Below are 22,275 nucleotides of genomic sequence, written 5' to 3' on the forward strand. Positions count from 1 at the left end.
AAGAATTTCATGATGAACCTTTTGGAGGAAATTTTCCTGACAGATGGATTTCATAGAAAGTACTTCTTTTGGGATATTATCAGCCTTCTCTTTTCAAGGATGCCAAAGAATATGTTGAGAGATGTGATAGTTTTCAAAGGATGGGGAAACCTATCCAATTTGATGAAATTCCTCTACAACCACAGGTACTAATAGAACCTTTTGAAAAATGGGCTCTAGATTTTGTTGGACCCATTAATCCTCCATCCAAGCAAAAGAGGTACATTCTTGTTTGCATTGATTATGTTACTAAATGGGTAGAGGATAAGCCACTAAATTTTTCTACTGAGAATGTCATTGTTACATTTCTTTTTGAGGATATTTTCACTCATTTTGGTGTACCAAGAGAAATTGTGATAGATTAGGGTGTGCAATTTACATCCAAGATTGTGCAGAATATTATGGAGAAATACAAGATCAAGCATCACAAATCCACTCCATATCATCCACAAGCTAATGGACAAGTGGAATCCACAAATAAATTTCTTGAAGCCATACTGACCAAGATCATGCATCTACATAGAAGAGATTAGGCAGATAGACTTGCAGAAGCACTATGGGCGTATCAAACCACATGGAGGAACACCATTAGACATGTTGCTTATGAGATTGTTTATGGAAAGCAAGTTCTACTTCCTATTGAATTCCAAGTGGATACATATAAGAAAACAACAGCATTGGGGCTAGATTTCTCTGAAGCCCAAAACCAAAGAATGACATAGTTGAATGAATTGGATGAGATTAGAGAAGATTTCATTCAAAGGAAAAGAATAATACAACAACGAAGGACAAGATGTCATGACATGTTTATCAAGGTCAAAAAGTTCAAACTAGGTGATTGGCCCTTCTCTTTGATTCCAAATTTAAATATTTTAAAGGGAAATTCAAAGCATATTGGTTAGGCCCTTATGAGATATAAATTGTTTTTGAAAATGGAGCGGTAAGAATAAACACCATTGATGAATAGGGAATCACTTTTCACATTAATGGGTATAGATTAAAACTCTATCATAGGCCCTTAATAAGAGAAGAATTTCTTCAAAGTTTGCAGAATAATTCTAAGTTGAAATTGGTGGAAAAAGCGAAATCCTCTCCTCTATCACCTAATGTATTTTAAATTTATTTTGATAAATAGAGAGAGAGAGAGAGAGAAAAGAAAAAAAAATGGTATAGTTATGAAAACCAACAATTTTGGCATAAACTATGCAAGAAATCCTAGCTGAAAACCAAGACTCTTGGAAACTTGGATTTCTCCTTTCCTTTTTGCAAATAAATTTTTTAGTTCAAACTAATCAGTTTGAAGTCTTTGTTTCTCTTTTAATAATATCTCATCAACATCATCAATAGTATTAGCATCATCAAAATTATCAGCATCATCAACAACAGTAAGTTTCCTTAAATATTTGGAGTGAATTACTAAGACTGGTAACATTTTGTAGCAAGTGAAACATTCCATAGTAGACAAGTATTTATTTCATACCTACAAGCAATCAATTTCAAAGGAAAAAATGTGAGGTAATATGAAATGTAATATCATGTATAATTAGTCAATTTATTAAATTCTAAACTGTAGAGTTTGGGTTAATACATGAACTACTTTATCATTATTTTTCAATAAAAAACTCAAAATTGGCTTATAAGAAGCCTCAAATCCTAATGATGGGATAAATATTCCACCAACTCACCCCATAATATCCTAAAATACTCCTTATCCGATAAGCAATTAATAAGCAAGAGTTTTTAATAAGCAATTATGGATAATTATTATGGGAGAGTCTTGTTTCAATATCGCCACATAGTCTTATCATAACCCTTCCTCCATTATTTTCTACCACCCTCCTCATTCATATCACCAAACCATTCAATCCATCTCTCACCATTCCCTGTAACAAATCTTGAAGTGTCATTCTGACGTAAAAATTCATTTGCAGCCATGGGTGTCATAATCCATCATGGAGTTGAACGAGTGAAGTTCCTGGCTACATATCCAAAGGTGAGAAAGAAATTGCAGAAAGTTGGATGGTTGGATTTCTTTGAAAAGTTTGAAGTTTCTAATACTTAGGTCAAAATGAAATTTGCAGCGGCATTAGATGAAGTTGAGGCCGAAATTAGGCACATTAGACTGAAGGTAAAAGAATCATTCTTAGCAGAGGCTATAGGGCTCTCAAGAATCGATCAAATGTAGTTCAAATTCCAAAAACTTAAATTTGAAACATGGAAATCCTTCTTACAAAATCCAAACATGGACATGTTAGCGTTCATAAAAGTTATTCCAATATCTGCATTAAAAAGGAAATGGTGAAATTCGTTACTTGTTTTACAAAAAATTCTTACATGTGAAGGCTGATATGGAGTCATGTTGTTTTACCATGCTCGATTGTTAATGCATTTTATAAAGGGTACATACGTCAATTTTCCATACTATTTACTACGTAACTTAAGAAAAATGGCCTTTAATATTCAAAGAAACTCAAGAAATGTTGATAGGGCTCTTTATCATCATGGACTGGTCAAAATCATTGTTGAAGCAGAATTGAAAGCCCAAAATGACAATTGGAAAGTTTTTAGTTAGAAATCATTTTGTTGAAGTCTCAAATGAAGAAATGATTCCTAGAATGTGAAAAAGGAGAAGTAGGGTTCCTCCAAACCTAACCCTTAGGAGAAAAAATCAAGAAATAAAGAGATACAAGTATACAAGATAGAGAAAAATGATGTAGTAGAGACATGGGATATAAGAAATTTTCCACATCAGAAAGTACGCTAAAAAGGAATCTAGATAAAATTGAACCAGAAAAGAGTCCAAATTTTCCAGATATTCTAGTGAACTAACAAGAGGAATACCTAAGAAGACGCAGATTGTCAAAGAACAAAAGGAAAATGTATCAAAGATGTCGAGAACAGTTAAAGAAAAGAAGTTGAAAATCATTGTTTCACTTGAGCTAGAAAATAAAAATTACAAGGAGCATGTTGAAACAAAATAATTTCACTTCATAATAGGTTATAGATATCTCGGAGTTAGAGTCACCAATGGCACCAGTTTCAAAAGCAAAGAGTCCAGAAATAAATATCATTCAACAACATGCAAACAATTATTTTGAATCATTGGAGAAAGAAGCACATCAAGATAAAGTAAATCCTCCCTTTAAACAAACTTTCAATGATGATGTTCCAATACTTAATAGCCCTATATAGGATGATAATATTCCTTTCCATATGGAGCAAGAAATTATTAAAATATTAAAGGAGGAGATAATTGAACTTGAAGTGTTAAGGAAATCATGTGAAAGGAGAGAATTAATTTCTCAAAGAACATAATGACAGAATGCTCAAACGCATGTATCATTGGTATCAAAAGAATTTAAAACTCAAGAAATCTAATAGGTTGCTTCAACAAAAATTTAAAGGATTAAAAGGCATAATATTGATGAATAAACCTAGTTGTTTAGTCTCTATGTAGAAGGAAGTAGTTCAGAGTAACTTGAAAATTTTACTCCAAGCCTCTGAAATAGTTCTTTGAATATGAAGTGCTACTACAATTTTGAAATTTTGCTACCAATAGGTGCATGTGGACATGCAAAACCCTAAGCATAGGGGAATGTTGGGAAATATGAATTGCAACCTTTTAACAATTTGTTACCTTAATTTTCACTCATTTTCCAATTACCCTCACATCGCCACACTGCTATTTTGAAATAAAAAGTCTTCAGAGCTACATAAATAAGCAATAAGGTAAAGGTCCAATATTCTCTCAATTCTATATGTTTTTCTTTGTAAATTTGGCTTAATTTGCATGAGTTACAAAATTTGACACATTCCACAACCTCACTAATATTTTGTAGCTAAATCCAAGGTGTTAATAGATCCCATGGAATAAAGAGCATCCAAATCATATAAGATGCCAAATGGTGCCTACATCGTTCTCCACTTATTGAGCACAAATGGAATTTCACATGTTGACCTCAACATCAAAGTAAAACCTTTGGTCAAACTATGACATGGCATATTCTCAACATCAAAATAGAGTATAAAGCAAGCATGATTTCATATAAAGTAAGCATGATCGTGGAGTGAAGGATATGAAGGACAATGATGTGTTTCTCACATGATTCACTTCCTTTATAGTGAATCATGTGAATTAGAGTTCTCATTGAAATCAAACACTGAGACGTCGATTTGTAGTTGTAGTTTCTAGTAGTTAGCTTCTAAGGGTTGTTATTTATAAAATATATAATAAAAAAATCACTGAGAAGTGAATCATATGCTGAGATGATGTTATTACTTTTGAATTCAAACAAAGTTCTTTTGACTACATATGCATTGTTCTATTAATACACTTCCATATTATGGTTGCGCTTTCTTGAAAGGAATTCGTGTTTGATCAACCAATTCTTTGAGTTTACCATCTCTCTTGCACCTCAGGAGGGCCCCTTGTTGAGTATGGGTGTAGATTAGTTTTCTTACATTTACTTTATGCAATATTTCTTTTAACTATTTTGTTTAATGCTCTATTTTTCATACTACATTTCAGTTCATTTTCGCACTTTATTTTACCCATTTATTTCTTGTTCTTTTGTAGATACAAGTTCTTGCATAAACCTTTGAAAAACATAAAAAAAAATTGATTACCAACTTTTTCTATTAATTTTTTACTTCTGCATTTGTTTTAGTCTCGTAATTATAGATAGGATGAGATTTATTGTGCAGACATGAATGAATTCTGAATTTTGTACACGCAATAATATTTCACAAGCTTTAATTTACTTTGAAATTGTCATTTCAAATTAGTCTTTCCTAGAATAACATCTTCTTATTTTCATAGAGTTTGTATTTTCTTTCATAGAATAGAGTCTAAAATGCTTTTTTAGAATTGAGTTCAATTGCTTTCTTAGAACAAAGTTTGGAACATAATATAGTGTTAGGTCCCTATACTACTAGTGTAACCCCTTATTGTTATTAGTGCAACCCCCTTATTATATTGTTGTGGCCATGTAGTCCCCATATTGTTATTATTATGCCCCATAGAAGCCCGCTATTGTTATTGTTGTGCCCTTACATTATTATTATTATGTCGCCTTTGATTACATGATGACCCCTTAGACTCCTATATATAGAAAGGAGGTATTTTCATTTGTATCATCCAAGAATTGTTCATTTGTGTAATGCAAAGAAGGTTGTCCCCTCGAAGAGGCTTATTTATAAGGCATTGATCTATCTTTTCTATCTTTTTGTGAGCTGGTTTCATAACATTTGGTATCAGAGCTTTGGATTCTATGGTTTCGCTGCTCCAAATAGGTCTTCGTGGCATTTTCGCTATAACGTTTTTCCTACGCTGTTTCAGAAGCTAAGAAAAAACCCATTTGAGAAAAAATCACGCTAAACCTCAAGTCCGAATTTCGGATCTTGTATCGCTATCATTTCAGAGATATGATCTGTGGAAGTTAGGATGTTTTGCAAGCTTCATAATTTCATCTCAAACAGGTCATCGTGAACTTGTCGCTATAATTTGTTTTCTACGAAGGTTCATACTCTAAAATTAAAACCCATTTTAGATTAACTTGTGGAGAAGTGCAAAGAGGAATTTTAGATCTTGTTTCGCTATATTTTCGAAGATACAGTCCAAGACATTTAGGTTTTCTGCAGTCTCCCGAATTACATCCCAAACAAGTGACCTGGGGAAAATTGTCATAACTATCTCTCGGAGCATCATATTGAAATTTCATAAGGATTTACAGAAATAGGATGGACTGTAGTCTTCTATGTATACTTTTCAGATCAGAAAGTTGAAATAGTGACACGTGGCACTTCATACAAGTTCGATATTATGAAAAGGTATATAATCAGGCCATCTTGGGAGATTGTGTATAACTCTTTCTTGGAGAATCCAATTTCCATTAGACTGGTGGCATTGGAAAGAGGATGCAGAGGGCTACTGTAGGTCGTGATTTCAGAACTAGAAGATACGAAATTACAGAGTGAATGTCATTTCAAGATTGAGCTCCTAAAATCAAGAAAAGGCGATATGAGGAAGTTTGATGGCAAGGATCCAGTAAATTGGATACTACAGATGGAGCATTATTTTGATCTACATGAGGTGCAACTGTTGCAAAAGGTACATATTGCATCTTCATATTTAGAACTGGATCAATTTTTATGGTATAAAGGGCTTTGTTCTTGTAAACCACTTGTTACATGGTCAATTTTCATGTAGGAAATGATAGCACATTATGAGGATACAAAGAGAAACACCTTCTTTAGCCAATTGATAAATCTCAAAGAAAAGTGGTCAATGGTAGAGCACATTGAGGAATTTCAAATTGAATATAAGGGAAAATGATATTCCAGATAAGTAGAGGATTGATGTCTCCATAGGGACTTTAATGGATAAATTTCAACATGAGGTTCGTCTTTGGGAACCTAATTCATTAGAGAAGACATTCAGGTTGGAAAGAAAAGTGGAAAGCAAAATTATGGCAACAAGGATGTCTACCCCTCACAACTATAAAGATTGAAGTGTTATTTCTCCTAGCCTTCCACAACCTACAAGGTTGACACCACAACAATTGGAAGAAAAAAGAGCAAAAGGGCTTTGTTACAATTGTGATAACAAAGATATTAAAGGTCATAAGTGTGCTGAGAATACATTATTTTACATTGATTGTGAAGAGGAGGAAGAAAATGATCAAGAAACGTCAAAATAAGAGGATATACACAAGGTACCAACCCTAGAGAAAGAAGAAATGAATCCGACCCCATATCTTGTAAAGCATTGACAAGAATTACCACTCCTCAAACTATCAAGATAAAAGGACATATCAAGAAGAAAAAGGTTCAAGAAGTGAAAGATCACATCGAGCATCAAGAAATTAATCCGACAATATCTTGTAATGCATTGGCCGGAATTACCACTCCTCAAACTATCAAGATAGAAGGACATACCAAGAAGAAAAAAGGTAATAGTGTTGATTGATTCAGGCAGTACCCATAATTTTATTCATTGTAAGATAGCCAAGGAATTAAATTGCTTCCTATATCTAGCACCAGAGTGTCAAGTGATGGTTGTAAGTGGAGGAACCATAATTTGCTCTGGAAAGTGCCATAATATCAAGCTATCCATGGGAGAATATGTATTGAATATCCCAATGCTTTCCATTCCAATGGGTGGTGCTAATGTTGTACTAGGAGTCCAATGGCTACAATCTTTGGGTACAATAGCTTCTAGTTTTCAAGAACTTTTCATGAAATTTTATTCGAAAGGAAAGGAAGTTGAATTAAGGGGTATCACAGGGAAGCCAGGAAAGACAGTCATCTCTAACGGAATGACAAAGCTTCTAAAGAAAGAATAAAGAGGTGTAATTTCACAATTATGTTTGCTAGAGGTTCCCACATTGAAATCGTCTATTTCTCCAGATCTCAAAAAAGTCTTGGACAATCATTCCAAGGTATTTGAGACTCCCAAAGGCCTCCCAGCTATTTGTGATCATGATCATGCTATTCATTTTCCAGGAAGTGTTCCTCCAAACATCATGCCTTACTGATATCCCTTTGCACAAAAGAGTGAAATTGAATGTATGGTTGCAGAAATTCTAGAGGTTGGTATAATTCAACCTAGTCAAAGTTTTTTCTCTTCTCCATTAGTATTGGTGCACAAGAAGGATGTATCATGGCGCAGGTGTTTGGATTATAGAGAGCTCAACAAGCTCACTATTAAAGATAAATTTCCCATTCCTCTCATTGACGAATTATTGGATGAATTGCATGGAGAAATTTACTTCAGAAAGTTGGACCTTCATGTAGGATATCATCAAATCAAAATGAAGACTGAAGAAATTCTAAAAACAACATTAGAACTCATGAGGGTCATTATGAATTTTTGGTCATGCATTTTGGCCTTACCAATGCACCTTCTACATTACAAGGTTTGATGAATTCCATTTTCAAACCCTTCCTTAGAAAATTTGTGTTAGTATTTTTTGATGATATACTAATCTACAAAAAGTCTTGGAAGGATGATGTTCGACATGTTGATGGAATGCTCGGACTCTTGGATGAGAAACAATTATATGCAAAAACCTCCAAATGTTTCTTTGGAGCACAAGAGGTGGAATACTTGGGTCATATTGTATCTCATGAAGGTGTTAAAGTAGACACTCAACAACAAAACGTTCTCAAACTCTTAAAGGATAACCTCACGTTGGCACAAAAACGAATGAAACAACAAGAAAATCAACATCGCAACAAAAGAAGTTTTGATATAAGTGATTGGGTATCTTTACGAATACAACCATACAAACAAATGTCCCTCAAGAAAGCTAAGAAGGATAATAAATTATCTCCAAAGTACTATGGTCTTTATAAGGTGCTGCAAAATATTGGTACTATGGCATACAAATTGGAGCTTCCTGCATCTTCCCAAGTGCCCCCAGTTTTCCATGTTTCATGCTTAAAGAAGTTTATAAGTGACAAGCTCCCAATTCAAACAATATTGTCGGAACTTGATAAGGAAGGAAAAATCATATTGGAACCTGAAGCAGTCATGGAAACAAGAACTCGACAGCTACGAAATCGATTAATATCAGAGTATCTCATCAAGTGGAAGAACTTACCCACTGAAGATTCTAGATGGGAGGACGAGAATTTTATACAGAAGCATCTAGAACTACTCAAGCATTGAGGACAACACTTTTTGAAGGAGAGGGGCATGTTAGGTCCCTATACTACTAGTGTAATCCCTTATTGTTATTAGTGCAACCCCATTATTATATTGTTATGCCCATGTAGTCCCCATATTGTTATTATTATGCCCCATAGAAGCCCACTATTGTTATTGTTGTGCCCTTACATTATTATTGTTATGTCGACTTTGATTACATTATGACCCCTTAGACTCCTATATATAGAAAGGAGGTATTGTCATTTGTGTCATCCAAGAATTGTTCATTTGTGTAATGTATAGGAGGTTTCCCCCTCGAAGAGGCTTACTTCTAAGGCGTTGATCTATCTTTTCTATCTTTTTGTGAGCTAGTTTGATAACATATAGAATTCAATTGGTTTCACCTAGAATAGATTCTACCTAATTTCATAGAGTATGTCTTTCTTTATTTCCAATAGAATAAAAGTTCAAATGCTTATATAGAATAGAGCTTATAATAGATTTTAAATTCTTTTTGAATATCCTCATATAATTTGGTTACGTTTATATCATAAAGTTTAATTGTCTTTCACAGTATAGAATTTGAATTTCTCATAGATTAAAATTGAGCTTTCATTTCCCATAGATTAAAATTTCTAGTTTAGAACTTATTGTTTTCCTTAGATTAAATCTTGCATTCCTAGAATAACTTGCTCTTTGCTTTCATAGAATGATTTTTTATTTTTCATAGGAAAGTATGTGTGCTCATTTTGAATATCATTTCATGAATGGAATTTCATTATAATTTCATACTTGTGATTCCTTGCATTAGAATTTTTCTCTTAAAATTGAAATTTAATTTCCTACCATATATTGTGCAAGTGTGTTTCACAAGTGTACGAACCTGGATTTATATTTTAATGCTAAGTAACTTAACTCACAATTAAATTACCCAACACCTATGTTAATGATGCTAGAGAGTTTTAATCAGTTTATTTATTTTTCATAGGTTGGAACCATAAAGTGACATGCAAAATGATGTTATCATGAGTAGGAGGAAAGAGGTGTGAGGAAAAGATAAATGGGATGTGGTGAAATCTTAGATGAAATGTTGTGATGTGAAGGGTACTCCATTTGAGATCCCTCCTAATCCAGTGAGGGGGGACCACTTAAACTCATAGAGTTTAATCTTGAGAATGCATCATGGTTTGATTATAATAAATTTACCAGAGTGTGGGGCATGTTCCCACACCATGATGAGGTTCCATTATATTTTGTGACACATATCTATTTTGACCTTGTGTTGCACGTAGAGCTTGATTATACTAGCACACCATCACAATTTTATGGTCCAAATACGGGATGTAATTATGAATGTCCTAGGTCTAGAAAAGACCCTACTATCGTATCACCTCCTTTGAGTTTGTTACCATTTTCAATAAGTGGTATCATTTTACCTCAAGAATTGGAAGAGCCATCACAAATTGGAGTTGAGGTGATAGGTACTATTGAAAACACCATGTGTACTACATTGGGTAGTGTTTTAGTTTCTTTAGTCGGGAAGAGGTCTAAATCTCCTTCCATTTCTAGAGAGATTGATTTGTATTGAGTAAGTGATAATCTACTTTGGATGCTAAAGCTATTATATATATGGTAGTAATTCATTAATGCATGGGACATGTATTTTTTTTTACATGAGAGATGTAGGCCAACTTCCAGATGTTGGTTTTAACCATATACAATTAATTTTACAAATATATTCGTAATAAGAGAAGAAAAGACTCAATGGCACATGCACACATTTAATGCAAATATTTTACCCTAGAAACCCAAAACAGGGAAAACTAGAAAGTTTTTTTTAGTATATTATAACTTTACACTATTATGATAAAATAGGTATATTTTGCAACATCCATAGCCCCCAATCCATTGACCTTGGATTAGAATACAATTGTAGTTCCTTAACAAGAGTTTCATTACCATGGACCACAATGACCATGTGCCATAAAAACACCAAAAGTGAAAATTTTGTGCTAGGAATTGACAAAAACATATGCAAAATACTCTTTGTCCCCTCACCCCTCCCCACTAGCTTGTGCTACTTCAATTGAATATGAATAATGTGTGAGGCTAGTCATGCGATGAATACAACATGTACCCAATAGTAGAGGCAAGGTATACTTTTATACAATATAATGTGCTTAAATGAACTTTATTAGCCATTAATTAATCATCTTGATACATGTAAAAATAATAAATCAAGCAATATTCTTTTATTTTTATAACATGTAGATGTTGACATTATTGGACTACCTTTACAATAATGAATGATTAAGTTATCATCCACATGTAACAGATGGAGGAGACCCAATTAGTGTCTAATCAAATTTTAAAAGTTTGAATTGACATAAATTTTGTATGTGCTTACATATTACAATTGGTGATTTTGTCTTTTCTTCACATATCCCCTATTGAGATGGATAGAGATAGGGATGTTGCTCATGGCCATGAACCCCATACTAAGTTTGGGCATGTACCCAAGCTCAAATCTCCACATGTAGTCTAAGACTGAGTTGATGGTATAATTTGCACCTCAATTCATTCTAATCCAAGTTAAATATATCAATTTTTGAAACAATGATTATATTATGTATTCACTAATTTAACAATTTACATTTAATGTTGTCACACAAAGGTCTAAGTACAAGGAGTTATTCACGCCATAGTGATGTGGGCACATAAATGGGATGTGAGAGATTTTTATCTTGATGAGGGCCCATCAAGGATCCCAGGATCTAATGCACATGTATGAATCAATACAAAAAGGTGTATATAGTGTCATACCAAAATTTTCCTAAATTTTTAATGGAAATAATGTTTCTAAATAATCATTTGATTTCATGTTTCCAAGGAATTGGCATGGATGTTCATGTTCACAAGGGCATGACTAGGATTATTTCATAGACTCAATTTCCATCTACATAGACTTAGATCCCATACACATAGTTTACAATTCACTTGGCTCAGGTAACTTGATCCATCTAGTTAAAATTTGAAAATATTGTCAAGTAATAAAGGTTGTACTGAAAATAATCTAAATTCATTTTAAATTCTAGTTGCAATATATGGAGATAAACATTATTTTTATAGGTCGTATGGGTGTCAATGCTATTGTGAGTGATAGGGGGCCAGTGAGGTGATGTTGGTGACGAAAATGGTCACGAAGGTGATGGGGGGCCTAGTGCAGGCAATGTTGGTGATGACAATGGTCACAGAGGTGATGGGGGATATGGTGTGGGTGTTGGTGGTCATTGGAAATAGTCACAAGAATGATGGTAGAACCTGGTGCAACTAATAATGATGGTAATGGTCACAAGGCTAATGGTGCCATATCATTTAGATTTAAAGTGTTTTTGATAATTCAATAGTCGAGTCATTTATTTCTTTATATACTAGTATTTTAATTTGTACTCATCTAATTATTATATATATATATATATATATAAACTTTATAATATTTATTTTTAAAAATTAAACCTTATATGTATTTTTTATTATTTTCACATTTTATAATAATGCAAATTTTAATCGAAAATTATTATTTACAATCTCACACTTAATCTTACACTTATTAAACACTAAATTAACATCTTATTTGCAACTAAATCATATTTATGTATTAGAAACCTTTTGAACTTAAACAAAACTTGAATAGATGTCCAAGTGGATAAAGTATTTGAGAGATAATTTCGAACAATTTTCTTTAGTAAAAAAATTGTAATTTATATGTTTTAGATATGATTTGATACAATATAAATCCTTTAATATTTTCACCATGATTTAGTTTTTAAATAAAAGGTTGTAGATGGAAACAAGTTTCCTCAAATAATTTTTTATAGATAAAATTCATTTATTTAATGAAATTCTTCATATTTACTAAATCAATTATTTACGTGATGATAAATTAACTCATAATATTTTTTTATCAATCTTTTTGTAAAAATATATGTTACCAAGATTTTAAAGTTATTTATTTATTTGGAAAAAAATCATATAAAAATAATAAAACAAAATTTGCACACCAATTTTTCTAAAATGTTACACATGATCATAACAAATAAACGCATCAAATCATGCCATATTGATACAAAATAAATTAAAATTAATGCACAAAGTGTAAATTTGACTTTCCCTACTTTCTAATGTGTAAATTGGTTAACAAACCTTAAGACTACCACCACCTACTATGATCTACTATGATGGTTAAAGCACATAGAGACAACAGACCTCTCGAAAAGTAAGTACACAAATATTAAACACCTATATGATATGAATCAAGTTTAGAGATGTACACTTTCCTTACTCACTCAAACAATAATTTTCAAGATTAAACACCTATATGACACGAATCAAGTTTAGAGACGTACACTTTCCTTACTCACTCAAACAATTTTAATTACATTTATAAATTTATAACCAACGAATTATTATCCAAACCCTTAACACATTACAACTTGAAACTCATGTCCAATTTGAAGAATCTCGAGGTCCGCTATTAAACTCAACCTGCAATCACTTTAGCACCCAATATCTAATCGATGGCGGATGCACTTAAATTAAACATGTATGAGAAATATAATACAAACCTATATGAGTTATATATATATATAAAATCAAACTTATCAAACTAGTTAGGATTAACCAGTTAGTGACTTTTAATGACATCAACGTTTTAACCAAGTTATACTCCAATATAAAAATGTCACACAACAAATGTTTGTAAAGTCAAATAATATAAAATTATTATTATATATCCTCACACAAGTGCACTAAAATGTTAACCGTGACAGATATTTATCTTATTACCCCATCATAAGTAAACAAAATAATTTCAAATCCAATGTTCTAGGTCATACTTCTCATTACACCGCATAAACAAGGTCATACATGGCATTGCACAAAACTAGCAAAAAAAAAACTATTATACCACTAAGGAAAGTTACACCATGAAACATAAATCGCATTGCACAAACCAAGTTATATAGAATTAAACATAATTCAATGCTATTCATACTGTATTCCTATATACTTCGTGAACAAATTATCGCTATATTGCCACTCAAGGAAATTTACATGTCATTATGACAATCAAGCAAGGTCAAATGGGACATTATGAAACATAAATAACATGCGCAAACCAAGTTATTTAGAACTAAACATAATTCAATGTTATTCAAACTTATATTCCTATAGACTTCGTGAACAAATTATCGCTATATTTCCATTTCCCTAAATATATAATTTGATTGCTAATGGTTGATCGAGTAGGAATCCAAGTGATACAATATACGGTTTTTCTTAACAGAGGAACATTGAAATGATGATGGTTTATTTGTATAATTATGGTTGGTCACATTTCCATAAGCATAAAATCACACTATATGGATAATTATTCAGAAGGCTTCCATGAAAATTTTGAAGTATGGATGTTAGTAAGTTAATCATTGAATGGTTTGTTAGGTGTATTTGATTTGTGGCGACGAGTTATATAAATGTATTTTTTCAAATAATCTCAAATTAATTTTAGGATTTGTAACATTTTGTAGGGTTATGAAAAGTTTTATATATATATATATATATAATTACTTTTATGTTTATATATATATGGGTAATCAATAACAAATTTATGTTAGGTACCAATCAAGAGTTAAACTACTTAAAGTTCATTGTGATTTTTTTGGATGGAAGCCAATTAAATATATATATATATATATGCATTTGTTTATGAATGTGAAAAAGGTAAATAAGTTTTGGTAAAAAACAAAGAATATATTGAAACTAGAACTTCTTATTTTACGAATTTTATCACCATGTTTTCATAACGCTCTAACTTAATTTATTATTGTTAGATTATTATTGATCTAAATAATGAAATAAATAAAACATGTAACTTAGACTTGTAGGCCTAGATTATCAACATATACAATAATCACAATGAAAGCACAATGCAAAATTAAAATTCTCATAGATTACAAGAAACCAATTAATTCAAGAAATATGTGATGTCTTTATTTCCTCGATTACAAAACCATTATAAAATGAGTTAGTGTACTAATTAGGTCAACCTCAACAATGACCAATACTCATCTAGGAAATGGGCTATATGAATGAAAATCTACATAATACATTCATGGTCAGCTTCCATCACATGTCATATTCTCAATTCACCTATCTTCATTTTCATTTCCATGAATTGTATATGAGATGATATCACTAAATGAATATATTAGCAAGATATCTATTTATGTGTGAAATCTCTATATAATATAATCACCCTATTTTTTCACTTTTTCAAAAAAATGATCCATCACAACCATGTTGCCAATCTAGTTCATGACACTTCCATCTTCATACCGACTTGGTTTTATTTTTGTGCATTGGATTAGATAGTAGGCCAAATTCTCTTCATTTCAATGTTATGCAATGACAATAAATACGTCACCGAGTGTAGAATCACAATTTAAAATATTAATAAATGTACATTTGTTTTAGTTTGAGAGTCTGAACATTAAGTTGAGTAGGCCAATAAAAACACCATTAACTTATAATCATCCCATTAACCAAGTCATGTATACCTTCCCTAACAATATCGAAATTTCAATCATGATCTAGAGAAACTATGGCCTTTTCAACAAGAAACTCTTGACATGTTGGAGTTAGATGTGGCCCCTTTGGATCTAGAGGGACATATTTCCAATGTCTCACATATCTAGTGTTTTCACATTGATCTAATGCACATCCCTTTACATCAACACAAATTCATAGAAACATTTGTACTCTCTCTTCTCAATGGCAAAGATGTGACCCATGTATTTAACCTAAACAGAGTGTAATTCCTTTGTGCCAAGTATAGTTTCACAACACCAAGCCATGTATTTATTCACATCACAAATTGCATCATTTTTTAAATAACCTACGTGATGAAGCTCAAATTTAAGTTTTCAACTAGGCATGTGTTTCAAAGTATATTGGAAATTCGAGCTTTAATTTTCACATCATAATCTCTCACCACATGCATTAACCTTGTCTTTTTGTGACCTTTGTGGCCTAAATGAAATTTAAAATTATATGATTTGAGTTGCATTGAACCATGATTCGTTTGATGCCTCTTAATTTACTCATTTCACAACAACATTTGTGCCATCATGTTCACTCTTACCATGCCCCATGTCAAAAAATATCCATGTATGTCAAACTCCTATCTCCTTATGAAGCTAACTCAACTAGTAAAAAGAGGTTTTTGAATTGAATAACCTTGTACATCCATTGGAACAAATCCAGTGTTAAGAAAATGTTATCCCATTATTTCTGAATTATTCATATATTAAACCGAAGTGATGATGAACAAACATTGTGCCATGCTCATGATTATCTTTGACATAAAAATGGTGCTCCTTAAGCACTCACATGATTTTAGAATACTAGCACTACCATCAATGCTCACTTGTGCATGTTTATAAACCATGCATGGATATAGACACCTGGTCCAAATGATAATGCTAGTTGTGTATCTCTTTTAAGGGAGAAAATTCCTAATTCTAAAAAAAATCTTACCAATAATAAAAAAAATCCTAGGTCAAATACCCTCAAATACTATCTAAAACACTTGGAACTTTGAGAGTTAATATATTTATAAATCTAGTTTTGAAAATTTCCCATCAATTATGAGATAAGGATGTCATTCTCAAGCAATTCGATTCTCTTAGAGGTCACACCCAAAGAAAAGGATAGGTTCATAGTAACATACACATATGGCCTCCATGTGACTGTGATATCTAATAATATAGGGTGTGCAATATCCATGAGAAAATTCCTATAGAGTAACGTTAGATTACCACATACAAGCTATGTTCTTCCACGTACACATCATTTACTTAAAACACGTCTTTAGGATTCCTTTTGCATAATATCATTGAAATAAAATAACATAATGTGGGAAGAAGAGGGTCACGTTGCAAATGCCTTTTGCAAAATTCTACGAATGTGTCATACTAGAGTTGAAAATCCATGTGATAGTGACCACAACAAGTTCCATGAATTCTGTTGGGCATAATATACCACTATTTAATTTATCAAACATGATAATGGAAATATTGACACCATGAATATTTTTTTTGAAAATTTTCAAATAGTTGAACTTGTGTCATCTCCAATATCTTCTTACAATGTTTATCATATTAAGTGTCTTGCAAAAAAATATCTATGATTTGTTACCACATAAAAATGGAATTTCCAAAATTGTACCATATTCTTTATAAATAATTTTGGAAGTCTATTATTAATAGGGTTACCTACAAATAAGACTCTAATACAAAAATCCATTGCTTTCATCCATACCTTAAATTTATTATATTTCCACAATGTTTTTTTTGTAAGTTATATTTCCTCCTATATATCCACACGGGTATGGAGATGCAAGAGTCTGGTATTAGGGTGGGGTCGAGTGTGGGCACAGGATATCCCTTCCCTTGGAAGGTCATGCCACGCCTATTGCATGCACACTGACCTGTCAAGGTGGGGTAAGAGGGTTATATGTTCCCAAGAGAAGGGTAGTTGGTAGATGTAGAGAAGGTCTGAATGAAAGAACAAGGGCTATAGGATGGGGTGGTAGTAGGAGAGTGGTTGAAACTTAGGCACAACAAAGATGGGAGCACTAAGGAGGGGAGAAACAAAGATACAATGGGGAGTCCGTTGTCCACAAAAAAAATACTAGATGAGATTGTCCAAGCTCATTGGAAAAAACCAAATGATTATATGCAATGTGGGTGGCTTCCAAATAATGTTCAACCTCTATTGCGATGATAACCAATCTTACATCGAGAACCTTCCCATCATGCCCACTCAAACTCATTAATGGAAACATCGGTGCGATAGTTGGCAAAGATCATAATGTCATGACAATTGGGGGTGGGCGATATCCACACCTCCACCCTCCATTGAATAGGATGTTGCTGGGGGTACCATTCCCCACCTTGTAAACCATATTTCCCACCACATTCAGGTTTCTACAATGTTAGGGCCCTATAGTATTAGTGTATTCCATTATTATTATTGTCATAGTAGCCCCTTATTTTTATTATTGTGCCCATGTTGTCCCCATCTTGTTATTATTGTGCCCCATAGAATCCCACTATTGTTATTGGTGTGCCCTTACATTATTATTGTTATGTCAGCTCTGATTATATTGTGACCCCTTAGACTCCTATATATAGAAAGGAGGTTTTGTCATTTGTATCATCCAAGAATTATTCGTTTATGTAATGTAAAGGAGGTTCCCCCCTCGAAGAGGCTGATTTTGAAGTCGTTGATCTCTCCTTTATTCCATTTTGTGAGTTGGTTGCATGACATTTGAGATTATTGTAAGCGAAAAAGATCCCATTTTCACCAGAAATTTTTGGACAAAATTATTTTCTTGTTTGGGTACTTAGTTAGCTCATAGCTCAGCTTATCATCCTCAATCTGATGGGAAAACTGAGATAGTGAACAAATGTTTGGAAGGATATCTTTGTTGCTTTTGTATATGATAAAGATACAAAATGGGTCAATTGGATGCCTCTAGCTGAATGGTGGTATACCACTTCCTTCCATATTGTAGCAAAAATGACCCCATTTATGGCACTTTATGGATATCATCCACCGTCCATCACATTATCTTTAAAATAAAATTATAAGGTTCAAGAAGTGGAAGATCATATCGAACATCAAAAACAAGTTTGCCAACTCTTAAAGGATAACCTCACTTTGGCGCAGTATAGAATGAAACAACAGGCATATCAACATCACAGCGAAAGAAGTTTTGATGTAGGTGACAGGGTATTTCTATGACTACAACCATACAAACAAATGTTCCTCAAGCAAGCTAAGAAGGATAATAAATTATCACCAAAGTATTATGGTCTATACAAGGTATTACAAAAGATTGGTACTATGGCATACAAATTGGAGCTTCCTGCATCTTCCTGAGTGCACCCAGTTTTCCATGTTTCATGCTTAAAGAAGGTTATAGGTGACAAGCTCCCAGTTCAAACAATATTGCCAGAACTTGACAAGGAAGGAAAAATCATATTAGAACCTGAAGCAGTCATAGAAACAAGAAATCAACCACTACGGAATCGATCAATTTCAGAGTATCTCATCAACTAGAAGAACTTACTCTCTAAAGATTCCACATGGGAGGATGAGAATTTTATATAAAAGCATCTAAAACTACTCAAGTGTTGAGGACAACACTTTTTTTAAGGAGAGGGGCATGTTAGATCCCTATAATAATAGTGTGTTCCCTTATTATTATTGTCATAGTAGCCCCTTATTGTTATTGTTGTCCCCATATTGTTATTATTGTGCCCCATAGAAGCCCACTATTGTTATTTTTGTGCCCTTACATTATTATTGTTATGTCGGCTTTGATTATATTGTGACTCCTTAGACTCCTATATATAGAAAGGAGGTTTTGTCATTTGTATCATCCAAGAATTGTTCATTTGTGTAATGTAAAGGAGGTTTCCCCCTCGAAGAGGCTGATTTTGAAGTTGTTGATCTCTCTTTTCATCTATTTTTTGAGCTAGTTGCATAACACACAAGTTTTTCGTGGACATGATTCAATTATGATATTCTTGTCACAATTTGACTTCTTAAATACCTCAATGTGATAATAGTAGTTGTAATTACCATGTGAGCAACTCAGATATCAAATTTTCTTGATTATTGAATGAATAAAATGCTTTTGATGCATATTTTGACATATTTTCATGTGCCTTTACATGTATATTGTCTCAAAAAACCAAAAGACTTGGTTGCATGTTTTAGTTTTGTGTATTTTATCAATCCAAGTAGGACTTCAGCTTGCGTAATCACTAAATTTGTTCTTGAAAAATAACTTAATTTTTTTACTACCATGTCCTCTACCTATTTAATTACATCATGTCCCCAAATTCTTCTCTCATATTTGCATCCAAACTTTCTAAAACGTTGCCATCCCCTTCAAAACCACTATGACTCCCAATTATTCTTGAAACTCGAGAGGGGATAGGACTGAGTATCAGCTAAGATTCCACCCTTGTATAGTCTAATCAAATTATCAGTTTCATGTTATTAACTTCCAAAAATCATAAACCCTCATTTTATATATAATTCAAGTAAATTAGACTATATTGGGTTTGAACACCTAAAAAAAGGTACTAGAAATTTGTCTTGTCTAAGAATTTAAAGAAATAAATTTCAAATGAAGGTATAACTACAAACAAGACCTATGTTTTTGCTTCCCTAATACCATATTTTGAAAAAAAAATCAATTGAGGGAAGAGATACCATTTTATATCTAGAGTTAGACCCTATGATTTTGCATAAGAATGAGGGCACCATTTGTGGGTGGTGGTCTCAGGGGTTAAGGTGGGTCCAAGAGGATTAGGGCCCCAATAATCTTGTTCTTTCCCCAAATTTCTTGTTGGTTTCAAGTGGTGTTGAGGTAGCGAGTTCTACAAGGGGCTTCATATCCATAGGTAGGGAGACTCAAGGAGGAACAATAGGGTGAAAGGCCATATTGACTGAGGTTTTTGAGGACAAATCAAGATTGGGGGTTGTGAGTTACCATACAGGTCTCTTGAGGGTGAGTATGGAAAGAATTGATGTGGCCATGACTAGAACGTTAGTTACAGCTGGTGGAGGAATGAAAAATAGGATATGTGCAATGGGATCCCCTCCATGGAGAGAGGGGAGGCTTGCGCCTAATGGGTCACATGAAGTGGCAGGTGATGGTGGCATAGCTAACATAGAAAATGAGGTCAAAGTGTGCTATCTACTATTAATATGGTGGATATAAGTAAAGAACATGTAGGCAGTGGTTGGCATGGGCCACTAAGAAATGCCCATAGTAGTGACAAATCTTTGTAGATGAAAGGGCTTGTTTCAATGTAAGGTTTGGTTGGTTGGCATGAAATATGGATAAGACAATGTCTAATTTCATGGTTGGATGGGGCTTGTAGTGTGTAGGTTGATTGATCTTCCTATCACTCTTAATGGTATTTCTATAAAAATGTAACTAGGTCTCTCAAAAGTATGAACAACAAATAATTTAGTTCCATGAAGTTTACTAGTGAAGGTATGATAAAGTTAGTTATAGTGAAGGGAACTAAGGTAAAGTCCCAACAACCAATAATTATTTTCCTCGGGTGCAATTGTAACCTATGAAATTTACCTTCATGATAACCATATCTTGTGGTTACTAATATAACTCCCTCAAGTGTTGATAAGAGACTCGGCCTTGAAAAGTCATGGGTCATGGGTAAATAGGAGCTAGGTGTCTCAAGAAACCTTAGAGAGATTCTAGACCTTGGATTTAGCATCTTGGGGAACCATGTCATCCTTATCTTCGTTTTTGCACACTTGGTATAGAAGGATTTCAAGTTCCCTTGGAAAACAATTGTGTTGTGAATGAAAAATGAATTGACACTTAGGGATGCCTCGACAATCAATCTTAACTTAGAATATAAAATGTTTTGTGACCTCAATAAATAGAAATTAAGTTGTCTAGTTACATTTATTGAATTAAGGTTTAACTTTGATTTATTGGATTTCTCAATGTTTTGAGTAAATTTTTTAAGGAATCCACCCAAAGAATTATAAAATAGATGTACATTGATGGTTAAATGGATACCTGAAGAATTATCAATATTTCCCTCAACTAGATTCCTTGAATACTCTCCAATTTGATGCACTAAAGGTTAAATAACAGGTTGACATACATTTTCTTCCCGTTGTTCTCACATTTATTTTTGTCTTTGTCTTATCCTCTCTCTAACCTTCTCTCATACTTCACTTTTTTCAACTCGTTCATGATCATATTTATACTATATTTTTTAATACTCCCCATTTTGGTTGTTCATTAATTTAGATAATATCATAAAGAAACAATTCTATTTTTTAAAGTGTCTCCTTCAAAATGAGAAAATAAACATTTGTGGGTTCATGGGCATATGCTTCTTCCTCTTTCTTTTTATGTGCAAATTGCCAAATTTGTGCAAACTATTGGATTTTGGCAAATTATCAAGTATTTGTTATTTTTTTCCTTCTTCAATAATAAATTGATAAAATTATTTTCTAAACCCCACAAATACCATAATTTAAAGTTTATTATTTCTTTTTATAATAATAAATTGATTAAGCTATTTTCAAAACCCCACAAATACTTTGATTGAAGGATTAATTAACCGTTGATTGAGGGATTTGAAAATTCTCCTTAAGCATTTAATCAAGCTTTTTAAAAATCCTTTATTGATCTGATATTACTCAATTGAGGATTTAAAATCTAGAAATATGTCTCGTTGCTAGAATATTTTATACAAATACAACTAATTATACAAGGTGAAACCCATTCATCTCTTTTATGTTAGGTGGTGAAGTTGATTCCGGTAGATTATTTAGTGAATCATCCCTTCAATGGCATATCATTTCCACGTTTTCAATTTCATATTATATTTTAAATTTATTTTTTCACAAAACTTATAATATTTATTTTCCTTGCAATTTCAAGGAACTTGAGAAAAATAGAT

Source organism: Pinus tabuliformis, chromosome X (assembly GCF_031772625.1).
Source record: "Pinus tabuliformis cultivar Carrire ecotype Pingquan chromosome X, CPIR1, whole genome shotgun sequence".
NCBI classification, from domain to species: Eukaryota; Viridiplantae; Streptophyta; class Pinopsida; order Pinales; family Pinaceae; genus Pinus; species Pinus tabuliformis.